General features: G+C 37.9%; 1 long non-coding RNA gene across 2 annotated transcripts; it reads right to left on the bottom strand.

Moving 5' to 3' along the window:
* Window positions 1–4,698: 4,698 nt before the first annotated feature.
* On the bottom strand, window positions 4,699–6,857 carry LOC127101622 (uncharacterized). Of its 2 annotated transcripts, none has more exons than XR_007794678.1 (4): window positions 6,663–6,857; window positions 6,263–6,421; window positions 5,195–5,500; window positions 4,699–5,024 (listed from the first exon to the last, which is right to left on the bottom strand). It is a non-coding gene; the product is annotated as an uncharacterized LOC127101622 (long non-coding RNA). The 2 variants fall into 2 exon arrangements; XR_007794679.1 differs by having other exon boundaries at window positions 5,189–5,500.
* Window positions 6,858–11,805: the final 4,948 nt, after the last annotated feature.

The following is an 11,805-nucleotide window of genomic DNA, read 5'->3' on the forward strand; positions in this document are numbered from 1 at the left end:
TCTGCGTTAACCGGTTAACCCAGGGCGTTAACCGGTTAACACTGTTAAGTTTTGGGCAGGAAGCGTGTTTGTGCTGCGTTAACCGGTTAACCCAGGGCGTTAACCGGTTAACACTGTTGAAAAGTGGAAAAATTGTTATTTAAAATGTTGTGTGCCTAATTGATGGTTGCCTATATCGGTGTGTGATATAGTAGGGATCATTTCCCACTGTTTTGAGCAGTAGAGGTACTAGTAGAGTGTGCTAATACTGTGATTAATTATTTGACATGATATGATGTTTGATAAATGTGTTGATGATGTCTGATGGTATGCATAATGTTGTGAATGTATATATTATGCATGTATTTGTGAATGGACTGTTGTATGGCTTAGAGTGTGAGCATATGTCCATTGTGGATTGTTGTTGATGTTGCATTGCTAGATGATTAGCGTGCATAGCATAGCCCTTGGGGTTGTAGCTAATTCCCATGGTGAGGAATTAGTGAGTGAATCATTGTGGATTCGTTGTTGATGTTTGCATGCTAGGTGATTAGTGTGCATAGCATAGCCTTTGGGGCTGTAGCTAATTCCCATGGTGAGGAATTAGTGAGTGAGTCACTAGATCTCAAATGAGTGGGACTAGTGAGCTTAGTAGCCGTATCTGGATTTGATCGGTGAGCTTGAACTATATGTTCAAGAATAGTCGGTACCGCATGTGTGGAGTCTCATTGCATAATGTATGTATGGCGTATAATATGAATGGATGTATTCCAATATTATACGTGTGGTTGTGTTGACATTGAGTATGAGTATGAATTGTGTAGTATTGAGTATGATAATTGGGTTGATGTGCCATTACTGAATGTGTGATATGATTAGGGTGATTAATGTGTTAAATTACTTAACATGACATGATATTTTATAATGCTTACTATATCGATTGAGGAACTCACCCTTACAACTATTTTTCAGGTAACGAGCAATGAGTTGAGTAAAAGCTAATGCTTGGAGTCTAGTGTAGTCTCCTTAGTGGGTCATGCTCTGATAGATGTAACATCGGGAGGGAACATTTTAATTGTATTGTTGATGATTGTTGAACCAGTTTACATGTAGTATGTTGCATGTTTTGAATGATCGATTTGATCTCTATCCGCTGCGTATTATGCAACTGTTTTAATTGATAAATAAATGAGCATGACAAGCTACTTTGATGAATAGTGTGAAATATTGTGTGACACCCTTAATTGCATATTTACTCTGATAGATACATATTTGTTATTTTGATTAAATATTTGGGGTATTTTAGAAGGGTGTTACAAAAGACACCCCTTCTGTTGCCTTCATTGACCATACGATGACCCTACGCCCGTCCCTTAAACACATCCAAGGTAATGACTACCTATTCCTTAATAATAGGGACAGTCTTACCATTGAAAGAATATACGAGAACACGAAAGACTTAATCTAGGGTAGGTATCTCATAGTTACTTGCTCACACTTTTCAAAATTACTTTTACACCTCACAATTTCTAAACTAGGCTTTGTATACACCCATACGAGGGTCATTACAAAGTACTTAAAGAAATTTTTCTAATCACACACTACACTCTTGCAAACAAACAAAGTGAGCTAAGTAACTAAGAGCCCGTGGATAACCATGGATATAAAGGGTGCTAATACCTTCCCTTTGTATAACCTACCCCCCGAACTCAAAATCTTTTTAAGGTCTTTCCTGTTCTTTTATGTCCTTTCCTTTTGGATAAAATAAAAGTCGGTGGCGACTCTTGCTATCCGCAACATTTAACTAAAGTCAGTTCTCCCACCGTGTTACACATCGTACATGACATGTTGGTCCAGATGTTGAACTTCTTCAACCCAACATATTAAAACAACAGAGATGATTACATTATTTGTTTTACAAAATTAATGTCAATCCTAAGGTATTAACAAATCTATGGATTGAAGCAAGCTTCCAGAAGCTGGAATCTTCGTTTTGATGAAACAGTAAAACAATATGGATTCATCAAGAACGAAGATGAGTCTTGTGTCTACAAGAAGGTTAGTGGTAGCATGATCGTTTTCCTGGTATTATATGTAGATGACATATTACTCATTGGAAACGATGTCCCTACCCTGCAACAAGTAAAGTCTTGGTTGGGGAAATGCTTTTCTATGAAGGACCTAGGTGAAGCAGCCTATATATTAGGAATCAGGATCTATTGAGATAGATCACAAAAACTGTTTGGCCTAAGTCAGAGTACATACATAGACAAAGTGATGAGACGCTTTAATATGCATGATTCCAAGAAAGGATTCATACCTATGCAACATGGCTTGTGTCTATCAAAAACACAATCCCCTTCAACTAAGGAAGAAAGGGATCGCATGAATAAGATTCCATATGCATCTTCAATAGGATATATCATGTATGTCATGTTATGTACTTGACCAGATGTCTCGTATGCTTTAAGTGCAACGAGTAGGTACCAATCTGATCCCGATGATGCTTATTGGGTAGCTGTCATGAATATCCTTAAGTATTTGAGAAGGACTAAGGACTCATTCTTGACATATGGAGGTCAGGAAGAGCTTGCTGTAAATGGATACACCGATGCTAGCTTCTAGACAGATAAGGATGACTTTAGATCGCAATCTGGTTATGTGTTTTGCTTAAATAGTGGCGCTGTGAGCTGGAAAAGTTCAAAGCAAGATACAGTTGCTGATTCTACAACCGAGACCGAGTATATTGCTGCCTCAAGTGCAGCAAAGGAAGTTGTTTGGATTAAAACGTTCATTAGTGAACTTGGCATAGTTCCTAGCATTGTGGATCCCATTGGTCTCTATTGTGATAACAATGGTGCTATCGCACAAGCTAAGGAGTCTAGATCTCACCAACGATCCAAAGACATACTTAGGCGTTATCACCTCATTTGAGAGATAATAGATAGAGGAGATGTGAAAATATGCAGAGTACCTATACTTGACAATATTGCTAACCCACTGACAAAGCCTCTTGCGCAGCAGAAGCATGATGGTCATACTAGATCTATGGGCATTAGGGGTATGCCTGATTGGCTATAGTGCTAGTGGGAGATTGTTGGTGTAATCCCTAGAGGCCAATACTTTTGGTACTTGTATCGAATTATTTATTAATAATAAAAGGTTTTTTCTTTATTATGTTTGTTTAATAAAGTCCCTAGAATAGCTAGTCTGTTTAATGTATCAAGTGTGACTTAATCATGAGATCACATTAAACATAAGGACAATATTCTTAAAGTATTCGTAGTCGAGCTTTATTGTGAAGTGGGATAACATTAAAGCATTAAGACTATTATGTATATAGACTGATGATCACATCTCATGGATCATAGATAAGGAGTTATCAAGTCTTAAACATATGTATGAATATTAAGAGTAATATTTATACTGGATTGACCCGCTATGAGAATACTATATAGAATTTTATGCAAAGTGTCATAAGTGATTCTCATGGTGATAATGGTGTATATCACCCTTCGACCTGAAAATACTATGGACCCTAGATGTAGAGTCGAGTGCCTTATTGCTGATCAAACGTTGTCCCTAATTGGATGACCATAAAGACATTTGATGGGTACTCCACGAAGCATGTTGAGGGACATGAGTGACCTAGATGGAATTTGCCCATCCTGCGTAACAAGATAAATGTCTATGGGCCCAATATTTAACTGGACAAGGATGACACGGTCTATGCCTTGTGTTCAATATAGACACAAGGGCAAAAGGGTAATTATACACATAAGTATTATCACAAAAGGATTTATCAGATCACATGACATTTTCGTGTCTTGGGTAGCAGTGATGTGTTGCTAGATACCGCTCATTGTTTATTATGTTAAATACGTGATTTAATATAATTGACAATGCCGCGAAAACCTACAGGGTCACACACAAAAAGACAGATTGATGAGAGATAGAATAACTAAGGAACACCGTAAAGTACGGTGCACTTAAGTGAATTGTAGAACATCGTAAGGTACGGTGTACTTAAGTAGAATACAAAATATGGTAAGGTACCACGCGCTTAAGTGATTTTGGCATATTATAAGATATGGGCTACATACACTTATGTGGGCTTTTTAGCTTGTAGCCCACACAAGTGGTTCTATAAATAGAACTCTTGTGCAAAAGCATTTGTGCATTTGCAATTTCGTTTCTCTCTCTCTCACTCAAAGTCTTCATTCGTAGCAGCTAGCATTGAGATTGAAGGAATTTGTTCGTGTGGATTGAGTAGAGGTGTTGTCACCATTCAACATTCGTGATCGCTCCATAGATCTGCATCAAAGGTTTAAATCGTCACAAGAGGTAACGATTCTATCACTATTCATGCTCATTCATAAGGATCAATAAAGGAGAAAATTTTAAATTCCGCTGCGTTTTGGATCGCCCTTCTCCTTCAATTATATAGTGTGGCATAAGATTGACCAAATCCAATACTCGTCTAAAAGTCATTCTCTTTCTTTTTGATAAAAGAAAACTCATTGCTAAACAAGATTTGAAAGAAATTGAAGCATTCCACTTATTTCTTGACCCTTACTGTTCTGGTTATAGTGGTTAAAGGGCAACCTCTTGAATGGCACAAACTTTGCATATGGTGTTTCTGGCTTCTTTGGTCCTACGGCAAAACTTTTATGCATTTCCACTAAAGAATGCCAAAATACATTGGTGAGAGTAACAAGATGATCACATGATGATATATATATTACTAATACTGGTTGCAGTGATTTTATTCAAAACTATTACATAATTGCTTTACTTTACAAGGTTTACATTAATTGCTCAATTGTATCTTTTTCATTACGCTTGGGGCAAGGAAACTGGGGTAACAACAGTACCCCCATGGGTGTTGTCTGCCCACCGCCATCACTCTCTTTGGCTCACGTAGCAAGGAGTGTATGGAGAGTCTAAACACCAACGTCGTTGAGTTCAATGTTAAGCTAACATCACATCTCAGAACTCATTTGGTAACCTTATCCTCCAATCTCTCCATAACCTTGTCACTAAACCTGCGAAAGAGAGGAGAATCAAAATGAAAATAGAATTTCGAACACGCTAACGGTAAGAACAAGCCAGTGAACGTTCAACATCAACGTCCGTATTGCAATTTCAATCATAGATATTGCAGTGTCCCTACCAAAACTGGTTTTGTGAAACTTTGTTAAAATCTCACCATTACCTGTACGGAGGACGCAAGTATTTGGCTCTGTTTGTTCTGATGATTTGTCGGCATTGGGTTATGCGGGGCAGTGTGCGTCTGAACTGGTTCACAGGCACTTGGACGAAGATAGACACCGACTCTTTCACGGCTTGCTGTCGGGTAGAGAGTCCCATTTCAGAATGACTCAACATCATTCGCAGATAGCGGATTTCGAGTCATTTTCTGAAGCACTCAATTTGATAGCATGGATTTCCACAAGCATTTCCATTCATTTGATCTGAGGCATTCAGCAGGGACTAAACGTTTTCTGCGATGCGTCTTCACCTGAAACAGAAATAATAGATTAACGCTATTGATCATGGACAAACTAAATGGGTCGAGGCAGAATAATTCGGAACCACATTGAGAAGAATCGGCAAGCTGATTAACCGACCAGGAAGATCAAGCCAGGTGTAAATAATAGCTAAACAATAGAGATCCTAATGAATACAACAACTAATCACCCTCATTTCACTAATCCACTAGCATTACATTCAGCTTAATCTAGAGTACAACGGTATCACCTACAAATACAATCCATCATCATAAGGTCCACATACATTTCATTCCATTTCGTTCTTTATTAACATGTGCAAGTTTGATTAATTTTCGTAACAGGTTTTACAACAAGTAACAGAAGTTAATAGTATTCCTAACACAACAGCATAACCAAACCAATTCCACCTTAATTAAGATCATAGCTAGTGATGAACATCCAAGCTCTTCAACCTAGTTCCAATTCAAAGCAGAAAACAATATAACATCCAAACATGAGCTCACAATTGGACTCTAACTACCCGCCAACTGTAACAATTCTAACGTATTTTATTTTCAACAATAGACATCCAAAATCGCCAAATCATATTCAGTTCATCATTTTTGCATAAGCATACTACGACATTTAAGAGCTCTAGTCACTCGGCCCAAAAAAATTCCAAATAAAACGAATAACATGACCAAGACTCACGATACTCATAGCTTATTTCATAGCCTTAGCCAATTAGCAGTTTGAAGATATGATAAGTCTTGGTTGGAGCATCAACTTACCATTAAATCCACCACTTGCGGTTCATGGGTGAGTATAATAAGACACCCTCATTTGTCCCTCGACAAGCTTCATTAATATCGTGAGGTGTTTGAATTGCTTCCAGAATCGTGACCCGACATGAATGGTTGCTGTAGAAGCCTTTAAAGTTAATGTAGCTACTGCAATGTCAAAACCAAAAAAGGCATTTCATTAATTTCCCAATTTTCAGTATCAATTGCCAACCTCAATTGCCCTAACAGATGTCAAGTTCATTATGTCGACAGTTCAAATTACGTTCACATAAATATTTATTTAGCAGTTTAAAAGAAATTTCAACTAACCAATTCACCACAAGCCCAACTAATTCTAACAGTTTTACTACCTAACTGAACTAACAGAAGAAGGAGGCGAAAAACTGACCTTAACAGAAATGTAATTGTTTTGAACTTGCCCGAACAACTGCCCCAGTTGCCCCTTTCTGTTAGCACCACCCGATCCCTATTTAATCAACACCATCATTCACTGTTGGAGGAGGAATCATTGGCTCTCAATATTCACCAAGTTTTCTGCACAAGATTTCAGTGGTTGCTCAACCCTGTGATTTCAGTTGTTTGGGTGAAGTTTTTGGGCCTTGGGCCCAATTTCACTCCGAACCTTTTTCGGCGGAAAATTTTACCTTGTATCCCTACGGTTAGTCCCATATCCCTACAAAATTTTAAAAATTCTCATTCTATCTTTAATTGGTTTTAACCAATTTATCATTTCATTTTTACTATTCAGTTGAAAATTTCAGAAATTACACTTTCACACCCCTCGCACCGGAACTACTGCAAAAAGACTTCCGGCATGTATTTTTCCCAAACCGGAAGACTTAAAGAATGACTTCCGGAACACACAAAAAAGCAAACCGGAACACTTCATGAAAGAGTTCCGGTTCAATTAAAAAAAATTTACAAAACCGGAACACTTCTTGAAAGAGTTCCGGTGAACAAATTTACATACCGGAACTCTTTGGAGAAGTGTTCCGGTATGTATTATATGTGTTCCGAAAGTCTTTCAAGAAGTCTTTCGGTTCGTTTTTTTTTTTTTTTTATTTTGCAGGGATGGAAAATCTTCCCCAAATATGTGTAGATACTACTAATGCGTTTATGACGACGGAAAGATTTGGTACACGAGAAGAGGTTATCAGATGGATTAAAGAGGTTGGAATCAACAATAAAGTAACTGTTATTATCAGTCGTTCAGATACTGAAACGGGGAAGAGAGGGAGAAGTAACAAAATAATATTTGGTTGTGATAAAGGTGGGAAACACAAGATTAGTGATAGTGGTATCCAAAGTGCGTCGAAGAAATGTGGATGTCCATTTAAAATCAGGGCGACTCCGGCGAAAGATGGATTTGGTTGGAAGATTGATGTAAAATGTGGGTTACATAATCATGGTTTACCGGATAGATTAGAAGGTCATTCGTTTATTGGTAGGTTGACCACAGATGAGAAGCAACATGTCACTGATTTGGCAAAGAGACATGTAGCACCTAGACACATATTGCTTTCCTTGCAAGACAATTATCCTGAGAATGTCACTCGGATTACGCAAGTATACAAGCATAAGAGTGTGATACAAAAAGAGATAAGAGGTCCTAGGAGTGAGATACAACATCTGTTTAAGCTTATTGAGGATGCAGGATATGTGTATTGGAGTAGAAAAAAGGATGACTCGGAAGTGGTGAGAGAGATATTTTGGGCACATCCTGATTCAGTTAAGTTGTTGAATATATTTTCGATTGTGTTAGTTATGGATAGCACCTACAAGACAAACAAATATAGACAACCTTTGTTTGAAATTGTTGGCATGTGATGGGAAAATAGCAAGTGTACTATTTTTCTCACTGTAGTAATAAAAGAGAAATTCCCCGTTTGTCGATCTCAAGGACTGCTTGACGATACAGAGTTTATAGATTGTTTCAATTAGACAAAAGCCTTTGGTTTTTGTGTTGTGAGTAATTATACTACCAATTGCAAATAAATAAAACAAGTAAAAAGGTTGAACAAGATACAAATGAGAGAAGATTGCTAGGGTTCGGTGAATGAAACTTCCTGTAACAGATATAATTTATGAAGGCTTAGACATTATTCCTGTCAAATTAATTCCGGTCCTCAAGGGTATCTATTCCTAAGTCCTCAGTGAACAGACCTTTGATTATGTAACCTAATCACTATGTCCATAAATAATTAAGTTCATACTCAAGCATTCAAATATCAAGAATTACCGGTCAGATAGAAAATCCCTAGTCCTAGGTTATTTTTACTATCCAAAGTTCTTATCCAGATCAATGAATAATCGCTGTCCAGCTTAAACTATTCATATTAATCATCATTCGTTGGTCCGATGAATAAAGCATAAAGAACGGTAATAAGAACAAATCAATGGAAAAGAAGAAATAGTCAATGCATTCATAAACATAAAATCTGTCACATTCAGAATCAGGGTCACCCCCCTAGCAATGGGGGGTTTTAGCTACTCATAATCGAAATAAAAACAAAGATTAACATTGTTGTCATTACAGAATTTCGTGAGGAATCAATCTTCAATCGTCGGAAAACTCTTGAACATATGAATCCTTTGATAATCGTAGAGTCTCCAGCTCTCGAAAAGCGTCTTTTTTCTCTCCAAATCGTCCAACCCCCGGAAAATCGTGTTCTCCCCTCTAAATAGCTATGCAGTTGGGCTTTTCCTGATTTTGGGGGCCATACGCGTATTGCCCAGTCTGGTACGCGTATTGCCCAGTCTGGTACGCGTATCACCAGTTTGGTACGCGTATCACCAGAAGCTTGTCTTTTTGCTTGATTTTCAACCCCTCTGGGCATTTGCGTATGCTACGCGTACTGGGAAGGTCCATACGCGTATCAAGTAAGGCCATACGCGTATGGCCAGTAGGTTCTCCAAGAATTTGGTTTTTTCTTCCGTTTTCTTGCCTGGGCTTAATTTAGCATCTGAGTTTGATTCCCTGAGCTTCCAGACTACTTTTTGACCTGCTAACATACCCAAAAGTGTAAAATATCCTCAAGAAATTCATAAGTAACAACATACTTCATATTATAGAATTGAGCTTATATCTAACTAAAAATGCTTCAGTTTACGCAGTTTACCTGACTTATTTACGGATAAATAGTGGAATGTCTAGCATAAATGATGACTGATCACAACCCCAAACTTAGCTTGTTGCTTATCCTCAAGTAACATTTTATTACCATACGATCATGTCACCCCAAACTTACTGTAAAACAGTTCTTACCACAATACTGCTGAAATCTTTCGCACTGGACCTCTTGATGTTTTTCAGGTTTTCTGATTCTTCCACATGGCCAACGAGCTAGAAACTCTTTCCCTCAGAGATATGACTTTACCTGTCAGCTTATATCACACTCTCACCAAGTCTCTCTGGGTTAAAGTGTTATCACTCTCAAATCACAATATGCAATATCAAATCAGAAGTTTGAATAAATTCTCTCATCCTATCAACATGTACAATCACACACACTTTTTGAGGTCTTTTTGGGTTGTAACGGGGCTTTGGTTTAGGTAGGGTATGAAATTGGAACAACGGTTTTTGGGTCTTTTGGTTCAGAGTACATGAAATCATTCTCTCACTACGTTTCTTTCCTATTATTCCTGTAGGGTTTTGCAATCCTCTTTTCCTTTTATCTATAGTGAATGTAGCATTTTTCAAAAGCTGTTCTTTTATTGTTTTTCGCTTTTCTCTTTCTTTCTTTTCATGTTGTTGTTGTTTTTTTTTTTTTTTTTCTTTTTCTCTTCTTTTTTTTTTCTTCTTTTTTTTTTCTTTTATACGACATTCACTTACTATTCACGTACTGCAAAGCTACCCCAAACTTAAAGGTTGCTATTCCAACAGCAACCCCAAACTTAGATAGAAACGTAGAGATGAAATCAATCCTCACATACTCTGAACAGGGTAGGATAGGTACAAGGTCATGGCTTTAGAAAAACAACGGGTATATCAAAAATAAATGATTAACAGGCTCAACAGGGTAAAACAATGGATAATAATAATAATGGGATGGCTAGAAAGGCTCTAGGTGATAAACAAAAAACATGCCTCAGTGTGTGTAGTCGTACAGCTAATAATAATAAAAGAACATACGCAAACCAAGATTGATAAAGACATACCTGATATCTCTCATATGATGATAAGTGTTTGGCTTTTTATGAGCTCACCAGGACGGGTTAAGCTGACTTGTTCTATCATACCTCTGAGTTCAAAGCTCATGCTCGTGGTTTTGATGTTAATCTTAACCAGCGCGTCCAATCATAAACAACAGTATCTACAGTCAGGGGACTGAAAGAGAGAACGCCCAAGTATTTGGTGTAAGTGATCAAGAAACCCAATAGCCAGACATAGTCACGTATCTAACGAAATAAACAGGAAAATGGGGGTAAACCAAATCAAATTCATTAGATTAAGCCACCCCATAATAGGTGATTACATCCAAGCAAAAGAAAATAAAAACTGAATAAACCAAAAAGAAAAATACACAAAGAAATTTCAAACCTCCCTTGGGTTGCCTCCCAAGCAGCGCTTCGTTTAACGTCGCATGGCTCGACGGGACACCTCATACTCAGATGAGTTTAAAAGCTTCAATTGGTCCCCCTTCACCGGGATCATATGGTTTCAACCTCTGACCATTAACCTTGAAGGTGTCGCCATTCTTCTCATTTAAAACACCAATACCACTTTTATGTTTCTTCAGTACCTTTTCATCTTCTAATTCTGGTGAAGCTCTCAGATCCTCCCACCTGCGTGGGTTGTATTTCCTCCAAGGGGTTTGTGTATCCAGCATAGCAAGCACTTCTTTTTCTTTTTCCTCATCCTTTTCCTCTATCTCTCTGACCGACAGACTAAGAACTCTTTCTAACGGTAATTCAGGAAACTTTCTTTGAATTGTGCTAGTTACAATTTGATCAATCACTTCCACGGAGTAGTTTGTACACATATTCTCTTTATGTTTCATAGTATCTCGGACATCAATTCTGAGCTCTTCATCATACACCTTTAGGGTCATGGTACCTCCCTCCATATCTATATTGCATCTCCCTGTTTCTAAGAAAGGTCTGCCTAGAATCAGAGGTATCTCCTCATCTTCTGGCATTTCCAAAATTACAAAATCAACAGGAAAAACAAATTTATCAACTTTGACCAGAACATCCTCAACTACCCCAAAAGGTATCTTCACTGAGTGGTCAGCAAATTGAAGTGTCATTCTGGTATCTTGAACATTTCCAATTCCTAGCTTCCTGTAAATAGACAAAGGCATAAGGCTAACACTAGCCCCCAAATCAATCAGCGCCCTTTTAAAGGACCTATCTCCAATGGTACACGGGATAGTCACAGAACCTCTATCTGGCTTCTTTACTGGAATCTTCATACCCTGCAAAATAGCACTACAAGTTTCAGTTAGTATAACAGGGTCAGTGTCAGTGGTGCGCTTCTTGGAGATGATGTCTTTCATGAATTTCGCATAGATAGGCATCTGCTCGAGTGC

The sequence above is a fragment of the Lathyrus oleraceus genome, chromosome 7, assembly GCF_024323335.1.
Source record: "Lathyrus oleraceus cultivar Zhongwan6 chromosome 7, CAAS_Psat_ZW6_1.0, whole genome shotgun sequence".
In the NCBI taxonomy this organism is placed as follows: Eukaryota; Viridiplantae; Streptophyta; class Magnoliopsida; order Fabales; family Fabaceae; genus Lathyrus; species Lathyrus oleraceus.